This window comes from Hippopotamus amphibius, chromosome 2 (assembly GCF_030028045.1).
Source record: "Hippopotamus amphibius kiboko isolate mHipAmp2 chromosome 2, mHipAmp2.hap2, whole genome shotgun sequence".
In the NCBI taxonomy this organism is placed as follows: domain Eukaryota; kingdom Metazoa; phylum Chordata; class Mammalia; order Artiodactyla; family Hippopotamidae; genus Hippopotamus; species Hippopotamus amphibius.
Genome location: NC_080187.1, coordinates 51,005,646 through 51,029,975, shown reverse-complemented (window position 1 = coordinate 51,029,975; position 24,330 = coordinate 51,005,646). Strand labels below are relative to the sequence as shown.

Here is a 24,330-nt window from a genome sequence, read left to right as displayed (position 1 = left end):
TGTTTGTTTTACATGAGCTTTGTCCGCCACGTTGCCAGAATTTGAATCTGATTTACTGATTTATCATTTATCTGGCTGGCCCTTATGAGTTTTCAAGTGGCTAAGAGCAAGGGCCCTGAAGCCAAGCTGGCCTGATTTTGAATCACTGTTCTAATTACTGATTAGCTATTTGACAGCGGATAAGTATCTAACCTCTCTAAGCCTCAGTTTTCTCATCTCCAAAAAGATGATCAAAATCTTACTGCCAAGGGTTGTTGTGAGGGTAAAATATGTTAATGCATGTAAAGTGCTTGGCAGAGTACTCATCAATAACTATTAATACTATGAAACATTGCATAATGATATTCAGTTAATTAATCTGTCTGCCTAGGAATCCAGTTTATGTACAAGCTGATGCTACACAGAAACAGAAATGTATCTTTCATGAAAAAGAAGTAAGCCCAATAATAACTAAATACAATAATAGGGAACCTGTATATGTGGGATATAAAATGTTGCTCTTTACAAATACTGTCCTACAAAAATCTCACATTCTCATATTTTATACATTCTGAGCTGAACTTTCTAAGTTTGGAGAAAATCCTTGAAAGTCAGAGAGAGAACATTACGAGACAGAACACTGGCACTTTGCTTCCCCCAGAGTGTAAGTTAATGCACTTGCTTCCTTCATTGAGGAAGCTGCCATACTGCACAGATGAACTAAACAGTGTGCTTAGTGATGTAGTTGGTTTACATGGGGGTGTGAGCTCCTTTAACTCCCTGCAGACCAGTAATAAACAGTTCACTGACTGGGTATGAGGATCACACTGTGAATAGCATGGCTTTAGGGACATGTTAGCACTATTGTAAAAAGTGTTATTACTGTTATATAGGAAGGAAAGTGTCCTTTCCTCAGAAAAGGATGCTTGGGATCTGAGTCAAGCAATAATCTCAACTGGAGAACAAAACTAATTATGTTACATATTCAAAGAAAGTTCCTTATTGGTTTTTAATGAACAAATCAATATCTGCTATAGAGTCCAGGGGTTCACTGGAGTCTTGACTGGAGCTGATGTGGGGATCTATATGGATTTGCCAATCCTACAATTTATCACTTGTGGGTCTAGGGCCTCTTTTAAGGGGACTATAATTATCACAGTATTCATTTCTGCTATTTGCCATCTAACAGTTTTGTGTTTTTTTTGGTAGGAGGTGATCATATTTCTCATTAGTTTTTCATTAATTTCCAATTAAAAAGCAGCAGCTGGAATGACTCGTTGTACTTCCAAAGTAGATCTAATAATATTTTTCATGTACATTCAAAAGAAACTGGATTGCTAATGTAAGGTCAAATTAAACATTAAATCCAATTCAGAAGCAATTTTTTAAAGTCTTATAATGGGACTACAAGAGAATTAAAGCCTATAGTGTAAATACTACTAACACACTCAAAATATCCCAGATTTTGTTGATTATATTTGAATTTTTGCTTTACTCAAAACTTTTAAAGATCAATTTAAGGGCTAAAAAAAAAAAAAACCCAAACAAAACCCACAACATATTGTGTGTGCTTGGCTTGTTGCCAAGAGACTATGCTAGCTCTGCCCAAATAGAAAATTTTAATTCTGGGCTTTAAAATACAATATATGATCTTTAAAAATAATTATTAAAATAATAAAGTTAGAAACAATCTGATAAAACAGTATTTGGTAGACTTGAATGCCATAGAAAATAATTATTTAAAAACTCGCCATTACTATCAATTCTAAGAGGTGTGGTTCACAAAATTTACCTGACTACTTTGGAGATAACTGCTTTCAAAATCTTGAACAGAATTTAAAGTCACATCAGGATACTTAAAAGCCTTCAGTTAATCTTTGCTCTGGGTGTCAGCAGGGCCCTGTTATCTGGGCCATTCCATTTGTAAACTGTACCTTTCCCACACATATGTCTCAGGTCTATACACATAAGGGCACCAAAATTTGGCAAAACTCTTAAAATCTGAATTACATAGTCTTGTACTTTCGGTTACACATCATTTTTAATATATTTAAGAAAAAGTGTATCTCTATGCCACTTGTCATATTCCACTCAAAAATGGCTTGTTTTCCCCATTCACTCAAAAAAATGGACTTTTCACTTACAGAGTGAAGTAAGTCAGAAAGAGAAAGACAAATATTGTATGCTAACTCACATATATGGAATCTAAAAATGGTACTGATGAACTCAGTGACAAGAACAAGCACGCAGATACAGAGAATGGACTGGAGAACTCGAGGTCTGGGAGGGGGCAGGGGGTGAAGGGGAAGCTGAGACGAAGCGAGAGAGTAGCACAGACATATATATACTACCAACTGTAAAACAGATAGTCAGTGGGAAGTTGTTGTATAACAAAGGGAGTCCAACTCGAGGATGGAAGATGCCTTAGAGGACTGGGACGGGGAGGGTGGGGGGGACTCGAGGTGGGGGGGGAGTCGAGGAAGGGAGGAAATACGGGGATATGTGTATAAAAACAGATGATTGAACTTGGTGTACCCCCAAAAAATAATAAATAAATAAATAAAAATGGACTTTGAAATTAAAAAGATTTTTACTGTTAAATTTCTCCTCCACTTTCACTAGCAAAGGAGATATCAACAAAACTCTTCTTAAATGATTACAAGTGAAAAGCTGTGTCAGAATTAGCACAATTTTCATCAAGATCCAACATAAGGCATATTTTCTATTTTCTGAAATAAAAAACATTCTTAAATTCACAATTAGCAAAGGTAAATATATCAGTTAGTACATGGGTTGCATGGCTACCAAATAAGCCACCAAGCAACTCCCTATATTAAGCTTTTCTACTTCGCCTGACTCATATTGGTAGGGACAGAGTAAGGGGACAAAGAAGGTAATTAAGTAGTTAATCCTACTAGGGGATCATAAGTAAAGAAAAAAAGTATGTGAAACCCCTGTAAGTTAATGATCACTCAAGCAGGTTTGCTTAACCACTAAACCAAGCAGGCTTGCTTAGCAACAAAACCATGCAACAGAAGCATGAGACATGCCCCCAAACAATAAAACAATGGTGGCACAAGACTCACATCCTGCCCAGTGAGCTCAGTAAATTAATGACCCCTAGGACATGCTCTCTGCACATATAAAAAACAGTAATTTATGGAAAGGTGACCTTTCAAAGTGGAAGACCCTCATTGTACTGAGACCCGAAATAATTTTTCCATCGTGTCATGACAGCCCCAGCTTGATCATGTAGGGATAAGAAAACTCCCCCACCTGATGTGGAGGAAGAGGTAATGATGGACATTTGATGTCTCCTCAAGAATGAAGAAGGAGGTGGTCTTTTTCCCCTTCCCCACTTTTCCTTTGATTATAAAACGGTAGCCCACTAAATTCTCAGGTGTGGTTCCCTCTCGCCCGCCCGCTTCTAAGCCTCACAAGCGTCCTATTTGAATAAATCATTTGTCTATCACTTTGCCTCTCGCTGAACTCTTTCTCAGCCGAGACATAAAGAACCAGAGCTCCCAGAGCCCCCTGAAATGCCACCTAGCAATTTCAATATCCATAGTGAATATGCTCGCTCGCATCATTCCAAGTTTACTGCTTACTTGGTTTTAGTTTATAAAAATTTCTAGAGAGACTTTTCTGTCCATCCATCCATCAAGATTCAGATCATGTTGAAAAAACCAAATCCTTCTAGATGAATTGCTTCGGATCCTGAGGTTCCTGACAGTCAGATGGACAGCTTTCTCTAAGAAGTTTGTGACAACATCTTAGAGAAAGCTTTGCCAAAGACTGATTATTTCCACAGCACCCATTGGCTTTTGTTAATGTAAAAGTCACTGGGATAAAATGTCAAGAAATACAAGCTACCCTCTTTGGAAACAAACGGTGCAGCCTCTCCTCAATGTCAATTCGCAATCAAGTGTGTATGGTGGCATTCATGTGATGGCCAGAGACTGTTTCCTGGTGGTGGTGTTCTATTCCCACTGACATTATCCTCATAAAGTGCACAAAAAATGCAACTCTGCAAACTGTGAATTCCAGATGCTCCTTCCAAGCATTCTCTCAACTTCTGTATTCCTAATCACACCTCTCGGTTTCAGGCGCACAGGCCTGCAAATGAACGAGGGAACTCATACTGAAAGCAGTTGATCTGAAAAGCAGTGGAAGCACGGGCAATTTCATCTCCGTGGCAACGCTCTGAAACCCAGCAACAACCTTAACAGCTCTAATACCTAATGACAATCTCCTTCCGAGAGTTTTATGAATATTAATAGCCTGATCAAAGAGCAATATTTAAAAACAAAAGATATGTCTTCACTTTCGACTGCCGCATCTCTAAATTGTAAAAGGCCCATTTCCCCATCACTTTTACAGGTTATGCGTGAGCATTTCAGTAAGGTGGGCTTGACACTGCTTCTGCTGCTGGGGTCGGAGGTCACAAAGTATTTCTATAATTTTTATGCTCTTCTTCAAATGGCAAAAGTGAACTCATTATTTCAATCTGTCAGTTTTAAAATAAATACAAGTAAATAACTCCCATGTGTTCAGATCAGGGCTAGAATTTTTGGAAGTAAAGAAGTAGGAGACATCGTTCCTGTCTTCGAGGAGTTTACACTCAAACTGGGAAAAGATTACTAACATAATCAAACAATTAGAATACAATATAAAATACTTTATTTCTACCCTGTGCCAAGGACTCTGTTAGTGCCAAGGACTCTGTTAGTACCAAGGGCATAAAGAGGTCAAGAACCTTTCCTTGGCCCCTGTCTGGGGGCAACGGACAAGCATTTAAACAGAAAAATGTAATAATAACAAAACAACAATAATAATGGTGAATAAGGATTCCTGAGGACTTACTATATATTAACGTGCCTGGCACTGCACGGACTAGCACAAAAGTCCATACTGACTGCAACAGGGGTAAAAATGGGGAGTGAATCAATTCTCATTCTGAGCAATCAGAATAAATAATATCACCACAATCAACTGAGTCTTACCAAGAATGATCAATTCTGCTTTGGCCAAATATGGCTCACTAGATGTTTGCTTTTTCATGGCCACACCTCTGGTTTAAGGAAATCTCAACTCTCTGTAACACTTAGCAACCCCTTTGAAGTTGTATAAAATATTTATTTTCCCCAGTTTTATTGAGATATAATTGACATATAATATTATATAAGTTTAAGGTGTACAACATACTGATTTGATAAATGCATATACTGTGAAATGACTAGACCACAATATGGTTAGTCAACACAATATGGTTAGTCACCTCACAAAGTTGTGTGTGTGTGTGTGTGTGTGTGTGTGTGTGTGTGTTGTGTGTGGTGAGAATTTTCAAGAACTACTCTCTTAGCAACTTTCACATATACAATATTGTTAACTATAGCTAACACAGTCACTGTGCTGTGCATTACCTCCCCAGAACCTATTCATCTAATAACCAGAAGTTTGTGCTTTTGGACAATATTCACCCATCCAGAAATATAACTAATGTGAATCTAGTGAAAAGCCGCAATTCAAGTCCGTAAGAGAGGAAAAAAAGGCACATCTTCCTTAGTTGCTCCTCATACAGGATGGGCATAAGGCCAAGAAAAGAAAACATTCTAAAATACTCTTTCTAATGGTGAAGCAAGAAACAGAAAACAAGACTGATTATTCACCTGCAAAACCTCCAAACAACTGAAATGTGAAGGTGATTGGAGGCACCTGTCAGGAGGAGACCTGCACTCATTTATCATCCTGAGGCCACTGTCACCAGGATCCACCTGTCGCCGGGTGCCTGCCCTGCTCCCCAGTCTCAAGATGCTCACCGCTGCACAGCCTCCGCAGTGCCCACAGCCAGCGCCCCTGTGAGAGCTGTGATGGGTGTAAGACTTAGACAGACATCTCATGAGAGTCCTTAGGCGGTCTCAGATACGGGTGTTCGTCAGTTACACACACACACACACACACACACACACACACACGCGACCCTAACCCTAACCCTAACCCTAACCCTATTCTCCCAAGGGTGCTTTTTGGAGCTTCCTACCAGAACATCCAACTGCCTGCTGGATATCTCCCTGCAGCTGTCTCAAACGGCCCAAAGGGTAACTGATTGTCTTTTTCTCCGTCCCATTTCTTGTTCCCTATCATATCATTTATCTAGTTCCGATGCCCACCATTTCCAAAGCAGCACCTGGCAGTTGTGACGGTTCATCTTTCTTCCTCACCCTTCACGTCCAAATGCTCCATCTCCTACACGCTGTTCAAATCCAGCACTCTGCCCCCCTTCCCACAAAGTCCATTCTCATCCAGGCCACAGCTTAGCTCATAACTGTTCTCCTCCCTGCCCCTGCTCTTTTCCAGAACATTCTCCACCAGACTGATCTTTCTGAAATGTAATTCTAATCATGTTCCTTTTTTCTTTAAAATGCTTCTTTCCCCACTGCTCTCCAAGTAATGACCCAAGCCCTGACTGTGGCCTCAAGGCCTGCACGCTTGGACCGGCCCACCCAGCCCAGCTTCATCTCTCCTGCTCCCTCTGTCACTCCTGCTCTCTACTCCCGGCCCTGTGCCGGGCACTTATCTGGACTCCACCCCACCTCTCTGCCTGTCCAGCTTCTGCTCAGCCTTCAGATCACAGCCTAAAAATCCTTTCCTCAAAGATTTTTCCCTTCGCTTCTCCAGACTGAGGTAGGCCTTCCTGTTATATATCCCCATAGCAACAGATAACTCCTTCTGACACAGATTAGGAACGTCACTGACAATGACCTCACTCGGAAAATCTCCTCTGCCCTTACCCCGCGTCTCTTCCTCCTGGCTGTGCAGCCCTCCACCATGTTGACCACGACATTAACCCAGTGTGCTGAGCTGTTCATCTGCCTAGCGGTTTCCGCACCAGACTGCATGCTTCTTGAAGGCACGCTCTGTGTCTTTTACCTGCCACTCCTCGGTATCTAGGGCAGTGCCTGGCACTACTGATAATCACTGGTTGATTATGATTATTTTCATGAAAGGTCATGAAAATGCTCTGAAAGTGATGCTTAAAAATATAAATCTGTTCCTGTCACTTTCCTGCTCAGTGGCTTTGCATCTCCCATAAAATTCAATGTTCTTTTCACGGTCAGTCAAGCTTTGCATGATTTTGCCCTTCGCTGCTAATCTGACCTCAACTCCTAAAGGCCTCATCAGGGCTTTCGCACCTGCTGTTCCCTCCAGCTGGGACCATTTTCCCCCAGAGATCCCTATGGCTGGCTCCACAGCTGCATTCAGGCCCCTGCTCAGATGTTTTCCTGCCCAGCCTGGCTTGAATAGCACCAGGTCCACTTCACCCCCCATTGCTCACAACTCTCCTGCCCTGCTTTATATTTCTTCATGGTGCATTATTATCTAAGATATATTTGCTCTCTGTTCACCGTCTGCCTCACCCTCTTTGAGTGTCGAGTTTTAGAGGGCTGAGATTCTGTCTATATTGTTCCCGCCTGTATTCCCAGTTGTTGGAACAATGCCTGGTACCCAGTAGGTGTGCAGGAAATATTTGTTGAATGAATAGTGGATGGATAAATGCTCCAAACTGAATGGTGTATACATGCCAGTACTTTCTGAATTTTTTTACAACGATCATTTATTATAATAATAAAAAGGTGTAGATTCTAGTATGAAATTATGCATCATTCAACAAATAGTCACTGGATTCTGCACATGGCAGTAAACCACAGAGGAGGGATCAACCATTTCCACACAGAAGGAATAATACTGGAGGGGCCTCTTGAAAGAGGAGCAGACACCTGCCAGGTAGGGAAGCAAAAGCCACAGAGAAAACTGTACTTGCAAAGGGAAGGACAGGGCTGTGAAAGCTTCTTCCAACGCAAAAAAATTTCTGCCACCCCCGCCATCACCCAACTTAACTCAAATTGTTAAACTATGAGTTTTCAATATTTTTCATTAACTTTGAATCCCAGGTTGCTGGTTGAAAGTGAGTGGGGCCTGGAGGAAGCAGAGCTGCTTTAGACAACGTGAGGGTCCTGGACACCCTGGGTGGGTTGGCCCTTCATCCTGCACATCTCTGCCCCAGGAGCCTGTGCTCCAGGGAAGCGCTGCATCCCCCGGCTAGGAGGCGGCGGGAGAAATAATGGAGAACTTGGGCTTGTGCTGAGAATCCCGAGAAGGGTGGCCTGCCCTGGATGAGCAACCAAATTGTCTTGGCTGCGAAGTTTTTCCATTACAGAAGAGCAACAGGAGTCACCGGGATTTCCTGAGAATGTCTCTCATGCCCTAGGTGAAAGTTCTCATTTCTCAAAGCTCCTAATCAGAGTCAGCCTGTGATAACACTTCAACAAAGGAGGGAAAAAAACCTCACGCACGATCTAGAGCCTCCTTGCAGCCTTCGGGTGAATCACTGTCTCGTTTGAAAATTGAATAGGGGGAGAAATAGTCTGCCTGCACTCTGCATTTTAGGGCTTTAATATGTTATTCATTTAGAAGAAAATCAATTACACCTTCCAATTAATATAAAAATACAGCCCGAATGTATGCATTATATCACATGCAGCCAACAGAAAGACAACCAGCCTCCCCAACCATGTTTCTGGTCTCCTCTACCAGAATTTTAAGTAGATCCTCACCTCCTGCAGCCCCCTTTCATTTTCAACCAGCAACAGAAAAGATCATATAAAAATGTAAAAGGCATCTATAGGAATAGCTTATGATGCAGTCATTTGTGGTTCTTGATAAGCAAGTCTACTAATCTTTTGGAAGGTAATACAGTGCAGTGCTCAAGAGTGAGCTCTGCGTTCTGTGTTCAGTGTTCTATGCCTATGTCCCCACGTGTCAAACTGGGATCGTCATAGCACCTACATTATAAAATTATTGTAAAGGCTAAAAGAAATAATATAGGTAAAGCATTCAGGATAGAGTCTGGCATGCAGTAAACAATGCAAAAACAGTAGCTCTGTTACTTCCAGCTAAGTACATCAGAGGTAAATGTGAGCCAGAGTATAAAACCTGGATTTTTCAGGAAGGTTCGATCTTTATAATCCAGTAAGTTCCCAAAATCCAGCTATGAAAAAGAATGTTCAAAGCCAAGAGAGGGGAAACAGGAAGGAGCAAATATTGAACCATTCCCTTATTGCATCACTTAGTGATGAACAGGCATCCTGTAGTGTTTCTGTTTACCTCCTGTGGTGCTTTCCCCTCAAAAGGAAAGTTAATTTGGTCACCTATCTATGGAGACTAAGTTTTTCATTCAGGTGCGGCTTCACACACACACCCACACAGACACATACACACCCAGACACACACACACCCAGACACACACACATCCAGACACACACACACAAACACACACTACTCCTCACCACATCATGCCTTTAAACTGGATAAGTATTTCTAAAAGAAGTGATGTTTATATAAGAAATGAAAGCCAAGTAGAATTTGCCAACTGCCAAGCCTATATAAGAGAATGAGAAAGTGTATTATATGTATAAATTTCTATATATTATTGTGTGTGTGTTTGTGTGCGTGTGTATATCTGTGGGTCTCAGCTGGGGAAGATTTTGTCCTCACCCCTCTCCTTGTGACATTTGTCTATATTTGAAGACATTTTTGATCGTCACAAGTGTGTGTGTGTATTGAGAGGTTACTGGCATCTAGTGGGCAGAGTCCAGGGATGCTACTAAATATCCCACAATGCCCTGGACAGTCTCCCACACAAAGCATTAGCCAGCCCCAAATGCCAATAGAGCCAAGGTTGAGAAACCCTGAAAAAAATATATTTACACATATTTCTGTTATTATTGAAGGTGACTGGGTAACAGCAGAAATTGCTATTATCATGAAAAAACAAAGTCTGTCCACTAGACTTAACATTCTTCTTGTGAAATAAAACTGTACTGTAGAGGTGAATGCCAGGCTTAAAATGGAAAAAAAAAACTTATCCCTTGCTTTCTTCTGTGATAGCACTGATTCAAAAGTGGCCAATAAACTTACCAGAGTCCTTTTTCTTCCTAGGCAGATAAGAACAGTCTGAATCAAGCTCCAGAAATAATTAAATCAAAGTGCCAAGCATGCAATCTTCACTGTGGGTGAGTGACACTGTAAATTCTTGTATCCCTGCCAGGTAGGTCGGAATTGAGGAAGAGCTTTGCATGTATTCTGAGACAGAGAATCAGAGAATATTAATCAGGGTTCTGAGAAGCTTGAGAAAGCACTTAACTCACTGCCTTTCCTTCTAGCAAAAAGGGGGCTGGTGCAGGTGTCATTCAGACCTGGGAACCTGCCCAGGTTCTAGGACCTAAAGGCTCTGCAGCACAATTTAATGAATCACTTTCAGAAATGGACGCATTTACTTCAATATAAAATGCACTAAGTGCCTACTGTGTGCCAGGCAGTGAGGACACAAATGAAGGTGAGACCCACCCCTGACCTTCAGTGGCTCATGGTGGAGAGGCCCACAACAAAACAATGATGGGGTTGTATCACAAGGGCAATAGTTCAATGTTCAAAGGACCCCAGAGAAAAACGCAGAGGAATCATGATCTGGGGTAGCTCGAGGAAGGTATGCTGGAAAAGAGGATATCTTCCTTGGATTTTGAAGGAAGAAGAATATTTTCCAGATGTATTTGATGGGTTGGGGTGGCTGTGCAAAGGCACTGAGAAGTAAGTGTGCAAATGGCACTGTGTGCTCAGGAGGCTCAACACACTGGGTTTCTGGAGCTGAAAGAGTATCCTGGCATCGGGGTGCGGAGACACTCTGGGGGTTGTTGCTGGAAATTTGGACTGGGGCCTAGCAAACAAATACAATTCTGATGGTATAAAGTTAAGTTTTCTCATTGTCATATAGGATTATTGACACAGTTATAATATTATAACCTATCTTTCATCTTAAATTCAAAGTGACTTCCCAAAGATATTCTGGCCCCCTTTAAGCATTGTTTTTCTGACATTTAGAGATTTATAAACAGATATCATAAATGATAGAATGGTTCCCTAAAAGCGGGCTAAGTAAATTTTTTGTAATAGAAAAGACCTACCTTCTAACAATTTTGTAGCTCAAGGAACTTTTGGAGATGCTTTGATAGTTTCCTTTCACTTTTTTCCCATCACCTCTCGCCCAACTAACAAATTATATCTTCACTGTTACAGGCCAGATTCTGTATTTCTCGCCCTACGTAATATTGTAGATGCCATATACAAACCTGAACAGGCTATAAACTGAATTACAGTTCACTCTTAGAGCCATGGATCACCAAAGCCTCTGATTAGAATCTCAATTTTCCATCTTGGTTTGTTTGTGACTGTGTTCTGAAGAAAAAACATTAGACTTGATAAATCAACATGAACAACATCAGCCTAATAAAACAAGTCACCTCTGGTTTTTATTACTTTTTATATTGACAAAGTAATTTTCCATCTCTCAGGTGGGAGTGGAGTGGTGGGTGCTGTAAGGCAGTCTTCTAGCTCCACACTGGGATTCCTACGGGAAAGCACGATTCCCCACTGTTTTTCGGCCACATGTCATAGTTATACTGTGTTTTCAAAAGCAGCCACACTGAAAGGGTGTGTGGAGGATTTCTCTATCTCTTTCTCTCCTTTCTCTCTCAGTGTGCATTTCCTGCAAACCCAAACCCAGGGTGGGATGTCGAACAGATGCACAATTTTATTAATTGGTGACTTTGGCAAGTGTAAAATGATGAAAAAAATTTCATTGTTGAATGAATTAATGCCAAGGGCTGAAAATTTTTTTAAACTAAGTCATGAAAATAACCACATTAGAGAAAATAAAAGGAGAAGCAGTCCATAACCCCAACATTATTAATTTGTTTCTTATGCCAATTTTACGTAGCTGCAATCACAAAGTCCCTACAACTTTGTATTCTTGTCTTTTACACATTTAAATAATTTGTCTATAAAATGGATTATGCAGGAGTTAAAATGCAAGTTTTCTGAGAATACTTAATGGTATGCATGGGAAAATGCTTTTAATATAATGGGACAAGATACAAAACTATACAACTTACAAATCTAATTTTTTGTGTGTATACACACACACACACACACACGTAGAAGGAAAGTAATTACTTTTGGATGGTAGGATTTTTTTTTAAATTATACCTTTTTTGAATTTTTCACTTTCTACAATGAACATGTATCAGTTTTTTTGTTTTTTTGTTTTTTTGGTATATCTCTGCATTTATTCAGTTCTCCTTTTATGTCTTTCAGTAACATTTAAAACTTCATTTCTAAAAATATTGTACATTATTTGTTATATTTATTCATATATACTGAAGAGTTTATATTTTACTTTTTAAACATTTAATAATACATTCTAAAATAGCATAAGAATAGACAAATAGCCCAATGGGGCAGAATAAAACTCTAGAAACAGATGCACATATACAGAGACACTTGGTTTATGATAAAGACACTACACAGCAGTGGGGGGAAAAACATTTTAAAAAGTGGTCAGTAGGATACCCATATGGAAAAATGAAGCAATTCCTACATCAAAAAGCCATGGAAAATTAATTCCATGTGAACTATAGGTTCTAACATAAAAGGCTAAGCAGAAAAATCTACAAGATAACATAAATGAAATATTTTGGATCTAGCATAGGCGATGTTTCTTTAAACATGCCACAGAATGAAGTATAAATAAAATTTAAAAAAAAAAGAAAAAAGAAAAAAAAAGAAAATCATAAGGAAGAGAAAATAAAAAAACAAAACAAAACAAAAACTTAATAATGCTAGTTATCTGTATCAGTTTTATACTGGAAAAAGTTCTAAGTAGCACACTGAACATTTCCCATATTTCTAGTGTTGATAACTATGACTTCAATGCCTGCCCAATATTCCATTGAATGGACATAACTTTTTTGCTTAATTCTCCTTTATGGGGAAATGGAGGTTATTATAGCTCATATTTTGAATTTCTCCCTGCCTCCACATCCAAGCTGCTTTACATGGACAACGAGGCCTCAATGATCTGACCTCTGCCGGCTGCTCTAGCCTTGGGGCAGAGCTGGATGTTCTGGTCAAAATTTTGCTTTGCCACGTCTTCATAGCGTGGTCATGGAATGAAACAACACATTACTCTGCACAGATACAGAGCTCCTGGCACATGGAGGGCACTCAGAGAAGGGTGCTGCTATTGCTGTTCTCTCTCCCCCACTCCCACCTCTCTCTCGGTCACCTGAAGCTCCAGCTAGAATGAATCATTCCAACTTGCCTGAAGAGCAACCCCCTAGCTTCCACTGCCTTTGTGTGTGTATTGATCTCATTCCAGAAATATCCTCCACCTTGTCTCTACTGGGGCCAACGCATGCCCACCCAGTTCAAGTACCCATCCTCTTGTGATCCTTCTGGGACTCCTTGTCTGGGCTAGTTGCCCCTCTTTGGGGAGGTGTCCCAGAGTCCCCAGGAAGCATCTCCGCCTGAGCATTTGCCACATTTTGTTTGCATATTTATTCCTTTCTCTCCTTCAGGTCAGAGCTGTGATTTTATCCCAAGCTTTTAATGCAGGGTTTAACACACAGCAGGTCCTCAAGATGGTGACTGCCTGAATGGCTTTTTGCCATGTTACTCATCTCCAAAAATATGATTTTAGTGGTTACATAGTATTTTATTGTGTTATAGGTTTTACTACTTAACCATTATCTTTCTATTATAGTCCTCTTTTTTTTGGGGGGGGATGGGTAGTTATTATAAATAATTTACAGGGAACATCCTAATACATAAATCCTATTCTTTAAAAAAGAGTAAGACTTAAGGTAAAGAATTGTTGGCTTAGAACATTGTGAATCTTTGACTGCACATTGCCAAAGTGGAGGGCTTCGTATCTTTAGATCCCGTCTCCATCCTACAAGTTTATGGCTGCTGTCCTTTCAATGAACCAACTCAACTGCTTGTATTAACTTCTTGCCCTGAAAAATGGCCTTCCTGTTCAAGAACCTCAGTGTTTCGATGCTTCCCCAGCTGCAGAGCCTGGGGCCCTGATGACACACACACATCCCACCCAGGGGGCAGCCTCCGCCACCAGGCCTGGGGAAGGGAAAGAAGCCTTTCGGTTTTCTTCCGTTTTCTGCTCACAGAGGCCAGACAGGTGACTGAATCTGGAGTTCCTACAACTCAGCGCAGCTGCTGGGAAACAACACATTGATATCAATGCCTTCACGTTCAGTGGTATTTCCTCTCCCCTGACCCAGAGATGATACTTTCATTCAAACTTTATCAGGCAATATGAAATTGGTGATATCCTACACAAATAGCAATTTCTGTATATACGTATGTGTATACATATGTACATATTTATGTATCTCCAAATAAATGTCTTACTGATAAAACAAAAATCTCCTCAACCAAATATCTTTAAAATGGTAAACTTTAAAAAATTAATTAATTTATTTATTGGCTGCATTGGGTCTTTGGTGCTAAGTATGGGCTTTCTCTAGTTGTGGTGAGCAGGGGCTACTCTTCGTTGTGGTACACAGGCTTCTCATTGCAGTGGCTTCTCTTGTTGGGGAGCACGGGCTCTAGGTGCATGGGCTTCAGTAGTTGTGGCACGCAGGCTCAATAGTTGTGGCTCATGGGCTCTAAAGTTCAGGCTCAGTAGTTGTGGCTCATGGGCTTAGTTGCTCCATGGCATGTGAGATCTTCCTGGACCAGGGATTGAACCCAAGTCCCCTGCATTACCAGGGAAGTCCCTAAAATTGTAAACTTATACATGCAGGTAGAGAACTTCAAAATGTGGTCCATTCCCTGGACTTGTGTAAGGATCACCTGGGGCCACACCCATCTACTCAGTGGGCACAGGGATCTGTATTTAAAATGCTCCCAGAAAAGTTCTTTTTCCCTCTCAGTCTTACTGGGATATAATTGACATATAACATTGTGTAAATTTAAGGTGTACAATGTGACGGCCTGATGTGTATGTGTGTTTGTGTGTGTGTGTGTGTGTGTGTGTATTGCAAAATGTTTACCACAATAAGGTTAGTTACACTCTATCACTTCACATAATTTTAATTCTGTTGCTGTTGTTATGGTGAGAACATTAGAACTCTACTCACATGGCAACTTTCAAGGACATAATCCAGTATTGTCAACTATAGTCTCCATGTTATACATTAGATCCCTGGAACTTATTCATCTTATAATTGGAAATTTGTATCCTTTGAGTAACATCTTCCCATTTCCCTTACCCCTCATGCCCTGGTAATCACATTCTACTCTGTTTCTATGAGTTCAGCTTTTTTTTAATGATCTCAAATATAAGTGATATCACAGAGTACTAGTCTTTCAGTAGCACAATGCTTTCAAGGTCCATCCATGCTGTTGCAAATGGCAGGATTTCCTTCTTTTCTATGGCTGAATAATATTCCATTACATGTAGGTGTGTGTGTGTGTGTGTGTATGACATTTTCTTGATCCATTTATCTGTTGATAGAAACTTAAGTTGTTTCCATATCTTGGCTACTGTGAATAATGCTGGAATGAACATGGAGGGTTGTGCAGATATCTCTTTGAGAAAGTGATTTCACTTCCTTTGGATGTATAGCTAGACACAGGATTGGGAGATAAAATGGTAACTCTATTTTTAATTTTTTGAGGGCTCCCATACTGTTTTTCATAGTGGCTACACCAATTTATATTCTAGTCAACAGTGCACAAGCGTTCCCTTTTCTCCACATCCTACCAATACTTACCTCTTGTGTTTTTGATAAAACCAGGTGTGAGGTGGGTGATATTGTGGTTTTTATTTGCATTTCTGTTATGATTAATGATGTTCAACATCTCTTCATTTACTTGTTGGCTATTTGTATGTATTTGGAAAAATGTCTATTCACGTCTTTTGCTCATTTTTAACTGGATTTCTTTTTTTTTGGCTATTAAGTTGTAGAAAAGTTCTAAGCTTGCTAAAGTTTGTAAATCATTACATTAGAGCCTTGTTTTGTTCTCACTATGATATAGTAATTGCCTCCCCAACCTCAAATTTTCCCTTCTTTCAATTTTAAAGGAACACTTTTCCTTCTAGACACCTTTTCTTCACTGACAACTTCACTGGTTTCAGTCTGAGTTGAAAATTTTGGACCCAGGAGAATAGATCCAGGTTAAGAAGTTAAAAAAATTCAAAAGCCTCTAACTATATAGATAACCTTCTGCAAAATCAATGAGCTTATTGATCTCTTCTTGAAACTCTGGCAAAAGAGATCCTGTGAAGTTTCTGGGGAACTAAAGTTTAAAAAGTGTAAAGGGTCATGATCATTCTTTCTATTCGGAGTGCTGGTTTTACTTTTATTTCAGATAAATGGGAAAAACAGTTGTAAGAGCTTTACGAATAAGTTGGAGTAAGAAGTAAACCCAGTCTACATGAAGAAAATATCACATCATTATTAGGAGACACAGTGCGTAGACATGTGGCAACAGCTGTGAAGGTCACATGGGGCCGAATGGAGGCTGGGAAGCCCTGGAAGGACCAACCCCACATCATGGGAAACCCAAGTGGTTTTCTGACTTTCTAATGAGGGCCCGTCCAACACACAAAGGGAACAGTTTCCCTCAAGACCATCATGAAATGAATGGCCAAGGAAGAAGAGTTTGCAAAGGATGCTGGAGGGTTTATAATGCAGGACCCAGGGGACAAGGCAAAGAAGGAGTCATGGTCCACTTGTGAGTAAAATCACAAGCAAAATAACTATTTTAAAGAAACTATTATCATTATTACAAAAACCTAGTATCCATTAACATAAACAGAATGGAACATGAAAATATACGGCTAGTAAATAAAGAATGCTCATCCTTTAGCCACGCTAAATTATCTGACTCACTACAGTTGAGGAAACTTTAATTTAGGCTCTTCATATTTCAGATGAGAAAAATAAGGTCCAGAGAGGTGAAGTGACTTGCCCAAGGTCACTCCACACAGCTGGAATCCACGTCTTTGGACCTCTCCACCGTGAGACACCCAGGGCGGGGTGGGGGGGGGGGGGGGGTGGGCAGCAGCCCAGGCAATCACCAGAACTGGCCCAGCTGGAGGAATCCTGATGTCCCAAGTGACTTTGCAAATACTCTCTTCTGAGCTCTTAGCTGATCTAAAGTGAAGTCCCTCAGATTTGCTGTGCTAAAGGTAACTGTTAAAGGAGTCTAGAGGCAAATTAGAAAACATCAATTGTACTTTCTTCCTCTAGAGTGAGAAATTAAATCAACCAAGCAAAATCAGAGCATCCCAGTTGCAGTGTCAAGGGACCCCCAGGCAAGGCCCAACACAGCAGAGAAACAGAGAAGCAGAGAGCCAGATACCCTGGTACATGGAATCTAACCACTAAGGCTTTTCCTAGTTCTTCACAGACCCTACCGCTCCAAGCCAAGGCACACCTGGGCACCTGCCTGGTGGTTTTCTTTGTAAGTACGTGCTGATTGTGTATGGAAGCCTAGGGCATCTAGGGTCAAGATTTTAATCATCTTTTGAGGCTCAATTCACAGACCATTCCCTGTCGGAAGCTCTCCAAGTCTTCTCACCTCTACTTATTTCTCCTTTCTCTAAATTCTACCCAGAATTTCTGGATATAAGGGGCTTTGATGTGGCAATCTGGTTGAAAGTAAGCACATTTTTTTACTTAGTTTATATCTTTTAAATAAAAAACTGCAAAGTTTCCATAAATCCTTTTATTCACACTTTATAAAGAATGAGAAGTCAATTGTCTATAATTAGAAATGTTATCCTGTAGAAGGGAGAAGACATGGTGGATTTTATCAGAGCACAGAGCCCCCTCCCTTGGCCACCACTGACACCTTCTCTGCTCTTCCCCTTTTAGGCTTTAGAGTCGAGTTTAGCACATGTAGTCTGTCTGCTACCATAGGATAATCTGCATGTTAGCAAGTGTAATTTTACTAGAACTTTGCAAAAATTACATTGCTCTGTGAGGACAGGGACTCTGTGTGCACCATTGCACCCAGCACCTAGCACCATGTTAGCACATAGTAGGCAGTACATTTCTGTCGAATAGATGGATGGATACATAAATAGATACATGGATGGAAGGAAGGGGATGGATGAATTAATGAATCAATGAGAAGCCTTGGGCTGTCAAAAACTACCTTATGCAAAACCATTCTTTCAATGGTAAAAAGGGATTAGAGTTCTAGCAATAATTGAGTTCTATTTCCTATAGAAATTTCAGTAAGCTTTTTGTACATAAAAGGGTACAACTAAAAAACAAAACCAAGCATTACTAAGAAAACTCAGTGTTTGTTGATATGCAGCTCAATATTAAGGGTTTCGCCCATCCCCCACCCATCATATTGGGACCAGTGTCAGCACAGCATAATCTACACCCTGTGGTGATAATGTACAAAGTCACACAAAGAGTGCCACTAGGCTGCACTTGGAGTGACATTTTTTTTCTAGGGATGGTACTAATTCCTGAGCAAGACTAGGTCATCAATGACAGAGGCCACATAATGGACACCATGCTCCCCAGATTATGGGCACTCGTATATCCGTTTGCTTTATGGGGACTTAAACCACAGGAGGAATATCTGTATTTTTGTAAATTTACATTTTACCAATCTAATTCCTCAATTACAGAATAAGCAGGGGCTATGTTTTATCTTCATCTCTGTAACAGTAAAATCATCTTCTGGCCTCACAATAAAGTGACGCTGGTGTCAGCTCTGTGCTACCACTGAGATTTTGAGGTTTTGAGATGTTAATCTGACTGAAGTCATATAGCTAGTAATGGAGGAAAGTGGGGAAGCAAACCGGGACAGTCTGACTTTTAACTCAATGTTCTTAAGCATCTTGTCAAACCTATTGCAGTGCTCACAAAACAAATTGTAGATTTCAATGAACGGATGTTAGCTGATTCCCGTAAATACATCCTAACTGAAATAAGATGAAAAGGGAGAGGTAAGTGAGCAGGTGGGAGAGGAGGAAGGAAAGGAGGAAAAACAGAGAAAAGCCAATTCTGGAGCAGACCTGATTTGATTCTTGCTTGTCCTATCCCATTTTCAAAAGCCAACCAACTGCATAGTGGTTTTTATAGGTGTGCCCACTCGACTGTGTCGGCCAGACTCTGACCCAGAGCTGTGGTTATCTGTAGCCCCATTTGGAGGTTCTTTTTTCCCCCACTTCCTTAGAAAAACATAGCCACATCCGCCTGTGGGTACCACGCTTGACATGCAAGTCCTAATTCAACATCAGACCTTTACCGGGCAGTGAATACAGCTGAGCATACGTGAGGAGCTGGGAAGCCGTGGTCTCTGTCCTTGAGGAAATCATTTTCAATACCCGGATGGCACCCAGGTGCTATTTTGCCTGCCAACCCCCATTGATTGACTGCGGCTGCCAGGAGCCTTTGCGGGGGATTATGAGCCTGAATCCAGGCTGAATGGGTGAGTATTGTTGTCAATTAGCAGTGTCTACCAAGGGCACACAGGGGGGAAGCTTCTAGCACAATGCCTACATTGAGTGTATACTCCACAAATAATGCATCTTTTACTGCGAATTAAGCCCGAGAAACCTTCACACTAACCAGAGCACCACAGCACAACCTCTTCCTCACCCGACCTGACCTCAGGACAGAGATAGGCACTGAGAAAGGAAGATGAACTTTGTGTGAAGGGTACAAATCAATATGCCCGTGGTCATGGACAACCCTCCCGGCCTGCGTTAACAAATCCTGGTGGCAGTGGTTAGGATGCTATTATTCTAGCAAAGCCCTAAATTCCTCCTCATGGTGGTACGACACCATCTGATTGGACAGGACTCTTAGTGAAGTTCGACGATGGCACAGTTATTTTTTGCCCTAGGAAACCTGCTGACAGGCGTCCTTTGAAAAACCAAAAGCGTGAAATGCTTTGCAGTCCACTGAATGGTGTTCCACATGACACATACTGATTGAGCCTACAGAATCCTGTGGGCTATATAAAGTACCTTCAGCTCCACACGACATGAACTTCACAGATCCCTCTCCGTGTCACCTTGGCAGCTTCATGGGGTTGTTATCAAGCAGTTAAATAAAATGAAGACCCGTTAGGAGCTGCATAGTCATCCCTAAACTGAATAGCTGAATTGCTCTTCCAGATTCCTGATGGGTATCCTGACCTGGATCCAGTTCTGACAAGCCTCTAGGGGCCTCTGATAGATTATATAATTGACAGGCACTCATTCCCTAGCAGCAGGTGACAGAGATCTAAGACGGCCCCGATCAGCGACACCATGGAAGTGCCCTGCGGATGGCGTCATCTCCAGGCGCCCTTTCCTGGCCTTGGAATTTCCTGAGACATCTGACCAAAATCAAATTCAGGCTCATAATAGGCCACATAAATGATATCAGTCACAGGAAGACTGTCAAAATGCATCTTCCCCTCACCCTGCCCCGCAATTTCCTCACCTCGGGATTATATGTTAGCATGGCCACAGTTATTATTTCTGCTGCAAGTAAAAATAAGATCTGCCAGTAAGATTCACTGAGAAAACATCCCTGACATTTACCACAGTGCATCCAAAAGCTTAACTCATCACACGTCTCTGGGGGCAGAAAAAAAAAAAAAGAGTCCTGACTCCTTCAAAGAAGTTCCGTGATATAAAGGGTTAGGAAAATATACTGTCTTCCTGTGTGTGTATTTGATTGGGGGAGGAGGCTTGACTGCACAGGACTTCCACACTTCAAAGACTCTCATATTTTGCCTTTTGCATTTGGGTTTCAGAATAAGAAGGCAGAGGCATGACTAGCCTAGAACAGTCCTCGCACACAGTAGGCACTCAGTAAATATTTAATAAGCAGAGGAAACCCTTTACAGCAAGACTATTCCTTACTGACATCGCCCTAGGGAATGAGCAGGGTGCAGGGTGTATGGGGGACTGTTGCCCTGAGAAGCAGGAGATCTGAGTGCAAGTACCATTTCTTACTTCCCAACTGTGTGACTGGGTCAAGTCACCTCATTCACTGAGTCTTAGTTTTCTTGAGGGTAATTTGAGGATGAGGACAAGGGCCTGGCTTCTCCTTCAGAAGTGAAGTGAGGGAACCCTGGGGAAAGTGAAGGACATCTGTGAAACAGGGACTGCACCCAGTAGGGTCTAGTTAGTTGATAAAAGCAGTCCTGGCTTGAAGGCCAACATGTTGTGTCCTCATGGGACTACAACAGCTTTTCACAGCAGAAAAAAATATGCTTTTGCTCTGTGTGACTCATATAAAAGGTCTGAGGCCCTTTCTTTAGTGATGACCAAGTTATTTACACAGGAGAGAAAGGAGATGCTACATTTTTAGCCACCAGATATGCCTATTCTAAGTGTCCCTGGGCATCTAACCTAGCACCCAACCAATCATGGAGCAGCACAATTTGTTTTCTGATTTAAATGATCAGATAGAAAGTCAGATAAAGCAACAGTGCGAGGCTCTTTCATAGCTAAGCTCCCCCTTTTAGATACTGCAGGAGTCAAAAGAAGTGAAATCTTTTGTGTGTGTGTGTGTGTGGTAAGAATATTTAACATGAGTTTTACCCTCTTAACAAAATTTTAAGTGTATAATCTAGAAATGAAATCTCACACTTTCCAACCTGCTTCTAGTGTAGCTCAAACAGCTCTCCCATATCAGGACTGGTGTGCTCTCTACCCTAGATAATCAACAATGAGATGGTGATGCATCAGCCCATCAAGCTAAACCACAGACTTTCTGATAAAGGGATATGTAAACTGGGTGTTTTTGCAGATTTTAGGCACAATGCCTGTTACTCTCTCTGGCCTATGTTGCTTCCCATCCCACCTACTGAGTCTCCTCTAACCAGTCTCCTCCCTGATAAGATGGGGGAAATATTACTGATGCATCCTGCTCTCTCTTTTGGAACCCTCTCGATGTCTACCCTACTGGCTTTTTCTTCCCATTCAAGCTGTCCCCATTTTGGCCTCGCTTCACTAGCCCAACACCACTGGGGGCTCCTTCTAACTCAGGACTTACGCCCCCACCCTCCATCCCTCTAATTTCCTTCCTTCACTACTCTTTCTGGTTCCTTTGGCTAAAAAAGTGAGTTAAGATCCAGGCAAGCTGGAATCTGTCATGTTCACTGAGAACAGATCCTGTGTAGGCTCACAATACACATTTGCTGAATAAATGAATGAACGAAGCAAATGAATGAAGACGTATACAACCAGCCTATACAGAAATCCTGGGTGTCAGCGGTTTTGACAACTGGGATTTATTTTAAATCTATTACTACAAAATTACCCTTCATCAATCAGACACTGTTCTTAAGAATTCTATCTTAAGCTCCTATATCTCAAGTAATTATACTAAAGTGCCATTACTAGAGCTAGCTCAAGAAAATTATCCAGCAAATGAATGGAATTTAAAAGAAAAAAATCACCTTAAAAGAGATTTCTAATTACACAATTAAAAAAAAATAACCAGGGTTTCTGTCCTGACTACGCCGCACATTTCATAAAAAGTCTTAGATAGTAGCAGTTTTCATGCCCACACTCCTCTCACCCAATGAATCTTGTAATGTGTGGTTTTGCAGAATCATTAAAAGCACTGGCTCTGTCGTGTGCTAGCCAGCTGGGGACCCTAGGCAAGTACTTAGCCTCTTCAGGCTTCCATCTCTTCATCTCCCAAATGTGGATAACAGTATCTAATTTGAAGGGATGTGGTCACGATTCAAGGGTATAATCCATGTAAAGCACTTAGCACAGTGTCCAGCCCACAGTGGGCATTGAATAAATGTCAGCCATTTTCTACCTACTTGTAAAATGCTTTTTTATCAGGTCAGTTGAAGAATGGCTAAGATTTGCAACCTCTCCAGCAGTGTGTCACATTCCCTTCCTGTGTGTTTCTAAATAAACCTCATTTAATGTCACTGGCTCTTTTCTCCCAACTTCTGCCAGTAAAAGAAAACACTGACCAACCCCAAATAAAAATCTAATAAAATATATATAGGTCTGTACATCCATAGGTGTGTATGTCTAGATATTTATAAGGCACATATATCCATGTTTATTACCTCTACAATATCATAAGCTTTTGGAGAGTGGTGGTGAATGAAAATGGCTAACATTCGTTCAGTGCTTACCACAGGGCAGACACTGTTTTAAGTGCTTGGCATGTATTAACTCATTTAATCTTCACAAGAAGCCTATGATTTGGTCAATATGTCTTATTCAATTCTCTATTCATTCAATAAATGAAGACATGTGATGGTTACCAATGTACCATTACAGGCTGTATAGTCAGGTCATTAAGAATGCTCCTGGCTCCCCTACTTAGTAATTAGCAGTATGTCTTTAGGCAAGTTACTTAACCTCTTTATACCCCAATTTCTCCAATGTGAAATAGGAATAATAATAATAATCACACATGCACCTATTATAAAGGTCTGCTGATAGAGAGCAAAGTAAAGGGCTTAGAGTAGTGCCAGGCACACAGTAATTGTCAGTAAATTTAAGCAAACTTTGCTATGGGTCCATTCTAAAGAGGAAATAATACCCTTCTATGTAGTAAAATCCACCTCAATGATTATAAATACAAACAAGAAAAGCTCACTTTTCTTCTCTTGCAGGAAAACGAGAAAAAGAGGTTAAAGTTTGAGTTACCATAAAAATCTGAATCATGCTCAGAGTAGCCAAGAAAACAAAGGAATGTTCATTTATTGTCCACAATGAAATAGTCTTCATTTGCCTGCAATATCCAGAGGAACCTTTTGATAACAAGCTTGAACCTGTAAATTATCTCATTTGGGTATAACTTGTCTATGGACAGAATAGAGCTATCCATACCCATCAGAATGGAATGTTCTTTTGTTTATTCATTTATTCACATTCATTCACTCGGCAAACATGTTGAGCATCTGCTCTGTGACGGACATTGATCTAGGCACCGAGGGACCCAGGAGTGAACAAAACAAAGTCCCTGCCCCTAAGGAGCTGGCACTCTTTTAGATGAGGTAGACAGCAAACAGATAAGTACATAATAACATGTAAGTAGTGATAATACCATGTCTAATTAGTAAATTTGCAGTTGCAAAATTATCTTTTCCTTAAAATGCTATAAGCAGAGGAGAAAGATTTAAAGACTAAAATCGTTTCTGAACCATAATAATCTGTAGGTCCTAGCTCAGCTACTTGACCCCAAACCTCTGCTGGTATCTTCTGAATGAAAGCAAAATAGATGAAGAGAAGAACCTGGGCCGTGAGGGAAGGGGTGTGTGCTGGCTTTCTCCACCCCTGCAGGGGCAGGAGGCTGGCCTAGGCCAAAGTACCTTGGAGAGAAGGGGAATACCACAGGGTGGGGTGCGGGGCAGCCAGCCCTGGCTTTGGTTCCCAGCTTCTGCCTCTCTCCCCAGGTCCCAGTGATACCATGTGACCTCCAGCTACAG

At 41.0% G+C, this 24,330-nt stretch overlaps 1 protein-coding gene across 5 annotated transcripts in view; it reads right to left on the bottom strand.

The window, feature by feature from the left end:
* The window catches only part of APBA1 (amyloid beta precursor protein binding family A member 1), a 213,308-nt gene that overhangs the window by 116,227 nt on the left and 72,751 nt on the right, over positions 1-24,330 (bottom strand). The window contains exon 1 of one of the 5 annotated variants that reach the window (XM_057724623.1): positions 9,958-10,056. The exons of the other annotated variants lie outside the window; for them this stretch is intronic. The gene's annotated coding sequence lies outside the window, so the exon portion shown is untranslated. Of the gene's footprint in view, positions 1-9,957; positions 10,057-24,330 lie in introns of those variants that run through there. 5 annotated transcript variants of the gene reach the window in all.